Source organism: Clytia hemisphaerica, unplaced genomic scaffold, assembly GCF_902728285.1.
Source record: "Clytia hemisphaerica strain Z4C2 unplaced genomic scaffold, Clytia hemisphaerica genome assembly, whole genome shotgun sequence".
Classification (NCBI taxonomy): Eukaryota; Metazoa; Cnidaria; class Hydrozoa; order Leptothecata; family Clytiidae; genus Clytia; species Clytia hemisphaerica.
This window is the reverse complement of record NW_027103720.1, coordinates 87,433-95,481: the sequence shown is the minus strand read 5'-3', so window position 1 is coordinate 95,481 and position 8,049 is coordinate 87,433.

The following is an 8,049-nucleotide window of genomic DNA, read 5'->3' as shown; positions in this document are numbered from 1 at the left end:
TTCCTACTACTGAGAGACGGCAAATTCATTGTGTTTAAAATGGAGTCCGCATTATTTTATTTATTTTTATATCATATTTCATATTATAATTCGAAACGTAAAAATAGTTGGATGATAGGGATTGTAGGTAAAGAAATTTTGCTCTCTAAAAGTAATGTTATATCCGCATTCGCCGCATTCCTATCATCGACAGTTGAATAACTCATTAAATGTCAACACTGTTTAATTTCAAATTCAAATATCTTAAGCACAACCCAGCGCCCTCTGGTTAGACCATATTAGAATGGCGTTCTATAAAAAATATTTCAAACAAATGGTATTGACTTTTCATTTTATAAACTGTGGATCTTTTGGTTTGGGTTATAGATTTAAACGGTACTGATCCTGGGTTGCAATTAGGAAAAAATTAAATAATCTTGTAAAGATGTTCGTGTCAGAGTCGAAGGAAAAAGTTTTAAAAATTGACGTCAATGTTCTTTTAAAATTAATTTGACGTCACTTTTGAAATCTTCTTGAAAAAAGTTCCAACAAATTGTTCAGTTAGGTCATTTTTTCCGCACAAAGATGTTTCAAATCTTCTTAGGGTCAAAGAAGAAGAAGAAGTGTCGATTATCTCATCAAAAAGACACGAACTGTCAGTTTTTGCTATACTTGTAGTTTTGCTATGGTTGTAGTATTCTTGATGGTTGGTATTTGATACCATACCAATGTTTGATGTAAATGTTTTGATAGTAATTGACCTAGAAGGGTTTTTCTTTTTGGAAAGAACTTCGATTTTCTCCGCCCTATTGTGAAGTTTTTGTTTATCATGTTCATCAAAAGACCAGAAAACTAGAAGTTCAAGATTGAGAGCCTGTAGCTAACACAGGGAATGCTCACACAATTGCTTAATAGTGATTCACAATATAGTTGATCTGGAAGGGCTTTTTTTTTTTGAAAAGTTCCTCTACTTTTCTCTTTTGTCAAGTCTTTGTTTATCATGGTTATCATAAGACCAAACAACTTGTCGAGTTATGGAAGTTCGAGTTATAAAAGTTTAAGAATGAGAGCCTCCAAAATACAGCATACTCACATAGTTGTTTGATATTGATTCACAATAGAGTTGATCTAAAAAAGCTTTTCTTTACGAAATGCACGTTTGTTGTTTGGCTCTATTGTGAAGTCTTTGTTCATCATGTTCATCAAAAGACCAGAAAGCTTGACAGTCCTATTTACAGTTGTGTTCTTTTATTGAATATTAAACTGTTTCGGTCTCTATCGCAGATGTATATCGATAATTTGGCCAGGTAGGCGTGAAGCTTTGGAGGAGCTGAGCCTTTCATCATTTGCAAAAGGGCCTATTTACAATCATCTTCTGTTATTGAATATGAACTGTTTCGGTCTCTATCGCAGATGTATATTGATAATTTGCCAGCAGAATCGTGTAGCTTTTGAGGAGCTGACCTTTCCATCATTTGCAATAGAGCCTATTTACAGTTGTGTTCTTTTATTGAATATGAAACTGTTTCGGTGAAATTTTTAATCGACAGATTTGACTTGGCGTCAGTTTTGTTTGGTTGATAAATCTTTAGCTTCACCATGACCGTGGGATGATTTTCAATAAACTTTTGTTGTTATACACAGTCACTCTACACATGATGACTCCAGCCAGATTGGTATCAGACAGTCAGAATGTTGGGAAAAAACATTTTACGAGAAATTGTTGATAGAAATTATATTGACTTATTTTTACAATTTTGGTGGTGTGGGTTTTGTTGGTTGATAATGTTTACACCGTGGGATCCTGTTAGGGTATATTGATTGTTGTTTGTATGTTGGAATACACCATATGCATGATACAGTAATTATGCATGACTGTATCATTGTTTTTATGGTGGAGTACATAATTATTCAATATGGCTGCCTCTTTAAAAAAAGTTGTTTAAAGCTATTTAAAAATGTATTGATAATTTGGCCAGCAGTAGCGTAAAGCTATGAACTAGCTGATGTTTTCATCCTTTCCAATAGAGCCTATTTACAGTCGTGTTCTTATTTGAATTTGAAATTGTTTAGGGTTCTATTGAAAATGTATGTATATCGATGATTTTGCCAGCAGTAGCGCAAAGCTATGGACTAGCTGACGTTTTTATCATTTCCAATAAAGCCTATTTACAGTCGTGTTCTTATTTGAATTTGAAATTGTTTAGGGTTCTATTGTGAATGTAATTATATCGAGTAAGCAGTAAATGTGATAGACGTGCCAATGATCCGTAGTAGAGGCTTACTTTACAGTCTAACGAAACAAGAGGGTGATTCGATGCTCCATGGCACATCTAGTGATAATTCAGAACACAGAGTATAACAAGACTTTGACTTACAATTTTGACAAATTTTCAGTTTTTGTGATGGAGTTAAAATGAATTCTATTGAATGTAACATGCAATGCTATGTAAAATGAGTTGAAACGGATTCTTCCAGTTGAGGTTTTCTACTTTTGCCATAGAGCTTATATACCATCCCGTTCATTTATTGACGACAGGAACATTTTAGGTTCTATTGCGAGTACATCGACTATATTAAGCCAGCTGTGTGTTTCGGATTTGTTCTGTTCCAATTCTGCATATATTTACACCAAAAATATCAAGCACACGTTTTCAGCAAATCTGAGTTTTGAATGGTTCCAAAAGAATCGCTAGTAAGTGAATCTAATTTAAAGGCTTGCGACAAATAATTTGTTTGATGATTGAAATTGAGAATAGTTTGTTATTTCTAATCATAAAGCCAGATTGTTTTCATGCTCAATCACCGATAAATGATTACAGTGAAAAATTTTGGTGAAGCTAATAATTTTGACATTTCATACAAATATCAAGTACGTCAGAGAGTTTATAAATACATAGTAGAGAATTTTAGTGAAGTTTCCGTATGTTTGCACCAATCCTAAAAAAGGTTTGTTTAGTGTTGGTAGTGGAAATAGGATGATTTTGAAAAATGATTAATTTTTTGATAGATGGTAACGTGTGAAAACCCACTGCTCAACTCAACTTCAGTATCAGGCTTTGTTGTCTCATAAAACGAGTGCTTTAAAAGAGAGAAGGCTCTACCCAGCGCCGGTAAGAATCATTATTCATCGATGTTGAGAAATATTTGAAGTCAATGCTTTCAAGTGCTTAATGAACGTAGAGTTGGAATAAACGCAAGAAATTTTGAGATACTCTCCGGCTCCGGCATGGGGTATCGGTTGCTGACAAAAAGCCAATAACATTCAATTGAACTAATGAATATTGAGACCATTCCTGAATTTCTGAAATTGACGTCAATAAGTACTGACATCAATGCTAAAAAATATTTGACGTCAATATTGATTTTTTATAATTTTCAAAAAAGAAATTAAGTTTTCTGAAATTCAGTTGCAAGAATTTTACTTTTGTCTACACGCTATCATCAGTTTGTTGAGAATACGTTATCAAGAGCTTGGTGAATCTGGAATGTGCAATTCGTTTATTTAAAAACACAAAGTATCAGTGGTAGTGATAGCATTAGAGGAAACTTATTATCTTTTTCTGAGGAACGATGAGTCTTTCAAGTTCCTATCGACAAAACTGAGATGAAACTAATCCCAAGACACAAACAGGTTTTCTCCGGCGATGAATTTTGTTTTTGCCTACATACTGTAAGTTTTTTGAGAATGAGTTATGAGGGAGCCTTGAAAATCTGGTAGCTGTAATTCGCTCATTTGAGACTAAAAAGTCTCAGTGGTGGTGATAGGAATAGGGGAAACTTATTATTCTTTTCTGAGGAACGATGAGTTCTTCAAGTTCCTATCAACAAAGCTGACATGAAAGACAGAAACAGTATTTCTTCGGCATTTCTAATTGTCTTTTCTCCACAAAACTGAATTAATTCTTCTGACTTGAAGGTGAATGTGGTAATTGATTTTGGTTGTAGAATTTATGTTTGGCGATTGAAGTGGATAAAGGGCGTTTTCTTTTCAGACAAAACAACTCTCTTTTTGCATTACCAATACCAATCCGATAGTAATTAAAATTTTCAAAAGATTTTGGTCAAGTGNGAAATTTGAATCAGACCTGAGAGATGTAGATTTGCATTTAAAAAAATATTGAATGTTTTAAACAAAATTTGAACTCCCAAAATCCTTTCCCAGGGGTTAGTTTCATTACTTTTGATAGATAGGCTAATTTTTTTGGTCTTTGAAATTGACTCCCATTTTCGTTATAACCCCCAGAATGTAGGTTTGGAATGGCTTCATAGTGCGGAAAGGGGTCTGACCCCCCCCCTTCTTGACATCCCCAACCTTTAAAAATGCCTATCCCATGAAGGTAAATCGCTATAATTTTCTTTTTGAAAAGATCCTCTGCTTTGCTCTATTGTGAAGTCTTTGTTTATGATTTTTATCAAAGGACCAGAAAACTTGCCGAGTTGTGAAAGTTCCAGTTATGGATAATCGAATTAGAGAATATGAAACTAACATAGAGCATGCTCACACAATTGCTTGATTCAAAATAGAGTTGACCAAGAAGACTTTTCTTTACGAAATGCACCTCAATAGTTTGGCTCTATTGTGAAGTCTTTGTTTATCATGTTCATCAAAAGAACAAAATTTTGTCGAGTTACGGAAGTTCGGGTTATAGAAGTTTGAGATTGAGAGTCTCCAACATATAGCATACTCACATTTCGTTCCCGAATGATCCGAGTCCATGGTGTAAATAAGACATTGTGTTTACGTTATGTTACTTTGGCAGAACCCGCTTCACAGGATTTCATGCATTCAATGATTAAGCTTGCGCGCTTTGGTTTCTACTGACTTATAAGAAATAACTGGAATCGTACTGGAAAAGAATGAGAGATTGAAAATTTCCTTTAATATTGGATGCTGAAGTTCAGAAAAGTAAGTGAAATATGTTGGTATAAAATGAAACATTGAATCTTAATAAAAAATGAGCCTATACAATGTGCACCCAGCTACTCATCTACTGAAAACAAAGAAGCAAAGGATTATCAAACCAATGATTTTTAATTTTATTTTTTCTTCTGCGATGTTGTTAGCGGTATAAGCCGATTAACATTTAACATGTGGATATGAAATTATTGACTTTGTGCCTCAAAATAAAGTTGGAAAGTTCGAGTCTTACTTTCTAATTGAAGGAACTTTCAAAGGAAGTTTCTTGGACTTTAATTATGACGCCTATGCTACTTCTCCATTGAGACAATTAAATAGCTTTGTTCATTTGAAATGAACAATGGTGTTTTTATCTCAAAGGCGATTAAGCGAGTACTGTAGCTCACAAAAAATACTTCCTATTTGAATTTAATTTGATTCACCTTGTTGGCTGAGTCTTCTGTTTTCTTGAAAATTTACTATGCTTTTTTTTCATTGAGGCCATTGAATAGCCTTGTTGATTTGAAATGCACTGCGCTTCTTTTGTCTCAAAGGCAATTAAGCGAGTACTGTAATTAATCGATGAATTGTGGTTCACAATAGAGCTGGTTTGGAAAGTTTTTCTCATCGCAGAATGACTTTTTTCAAGTCGTTCTATCGTGAAGTCAATGTCTATTATGGTCACAAAAGGACCAGAAAACTCGTTTAAATTACAGAGGCCGAGAGTTTGTAGCAGTCGGGTTTTTCCTTTACACTCTGTGTTTGTTGCCTTGTTACCTTGTTACTTTCCAAACTGTGCTTGATTGTTATTATTTTCTCCAGCAGTATCGGCGTGACTGTGAGGTATTTCGCACATTCAAATTTCCTTGCTTTGTATTGAAGACAAACTAGGATCTGATTTGCGGGTGGCTAGAACAGTGTAATGGACAAATCTTTCGCACTTTCTGCACTTTAACGCGTCGTTATCCCGTATTTTCTCATTTATGAATCAACTATTGGTGGAACAGAATACATTTTTGTTGAAATTCCGGTGTTTAATTTTTCATTCTTTTTCGACATTTTGTTGCATGTTTGATTTGATTTGATCCACCTTGTTGGTTTAGTCCTCTGTTTTCTTAAATTTAACTATGTTATTTTTTCCATTGAGGCAATTAAATAGCTTTGTTTACTTGAGTTTTAACCTTTAGTTGTTTGTTGCCTCAATGGTGATTAAACCCTCAATCATAATATAATATATCAAAACTTATCAGAGGGGATGTGTGCAGCCTAGGATTATTTCTATTGTATTGTTCTATACATGTGTGATAGAACTTGTACAGGTGGTATATTCTACGGCAAATCTTTGGGTGTAACATTGTATTGGAATCAAAATTGGAATTGATCAATGATAATGATTTTGATATAGAGCTGATTTAGAAGGTTTTTCTCATTGCAGAATGACTTCTTTCAAGCCGTTCTATCGTGAAGTCAATGTCTATCATGATCACAAAAGGACCAGAAAATTGAAGTTAAAGAGATCAAGAGGTTGTAGTTCATACAATTTGAAATGCTCAAACATTTGTGCATTTCCATATTACTTATTAGTAACTCAAACCCTCCCCCCATAAAATCTCAAGTAAATTACAGAAAAAAACTAACAGGAAGCAAACATTGCGCATGTACATCCGACTAGAAAGCCCGGGGGGGCACTCAAGGTAAATGACCTACCAGACGTTCGGCCCTTAAGGGTAGGTTTTTCATAGTTCAGCTAGTGCACTGTAAGGGTAGGAAATTACAAAACTGCACTGAACTGCACTGTAAGGGTAGGAAATTTTGATAAAAGGCCAATTTTTTGGTAAAATTGGCACAAAATTGGTCAATTTTGGAGGAAAAATTCCACATTTTCTTGGAAAATTGCAAAAATTTTCGCCCTTACGGGCAAGAAATTTTGAAAAAGTGCACTGTAAGGGAATGATTTTTCATGGAAATTCACTGCACTGTAAGGGTTCGATTTTACAAGTCAAATTTTGGGCCGAACGTATGGTCGTTTTCAGATCGAGTGCCCCCCCCCCTCGGGCTAGAAAGCTCATTATGGGTACAAACTTTTGGTCACCTTCATCTGCTGCAACAGCTACAAAATATCCCGGGGAGGGGTACTAGGGTTGCGATCTAAAGGGGGGGTGCCGCCCGACTTTCGAACTTTGGACCCTTTAACGGGACTAAAAAGAAGAAAACAGAGGAAGATTTTGGGAATTTCACGACCCTTAGCGGGACAAATTTGATCAATTTTGACCAAATTTCTATCTTTCAGGGGGTAAAAAGTTAAAATTTTCCTATTTTTAAGACCCTTAGTGGGACTAAAATTAGATTTCCTGATTTTTCCGACCCTTAGCGGAACTTTGGAAGTCCAAAAAAGGTACCCTTAAGGGCGGCACATACCGTACCCTCCATTTGCCTAAGTACCCCCCCCCCCGGGCAAGATATTCAACTTCTGCAACTTTGCTCATAGATTTGCAAATCTGCAGGCTTTTGTATATTTAAATTTGTTGATTGCCTACATGATTTCTTTGTAGGGTTTAAATCTCCCAAAGATTTGCACATTTCTTTTGGTTGAGAAAAGGTTGAAATTTAGCTGCAACTCCTGCAACATCTCCAAACGAAGTAGCTCAAGAGGTAATGTGTTCGAATCTCCTTCAAACGCTGCAAACCCTTCAGATTTCAACATTTGTAAATATAGGGTTTCTGAAGGGTTTGTAGGGATTGCGGTGACCAACAGTTTGTCCCCTATAAAATTTTATTTAGTATTTGACGTCAAAAGTAATAAAAGAAAAACTTTCAGAACTCTCCAAGTAAATACTTACATCAAAGAGCTGCATAGGAGATCAAACTGTAAAAGTGTGAGATCCGTGGAAGTGAAATCGCAATTAAAAGTCTTGCTGTATCCATATAAACTCAAGAAAAGTAAAAGTCAAAATAACATTAAAGATTTTCTGTATGCTGACTTTCTCACCATCGACCATTTCAATTTCGAGATTTCAATTCTTTTCAAAACAAAACATTCGAATCTTGAGCAAAACATTCGAAATCGAATTCGTCAATATGTAACGTCTTCTTTCAATCTAACGCGAAGGAGACAGGATACGGTTTATAATTAGATTCATGTGATGTCTTTTGAGCAATGAAATCGCTAG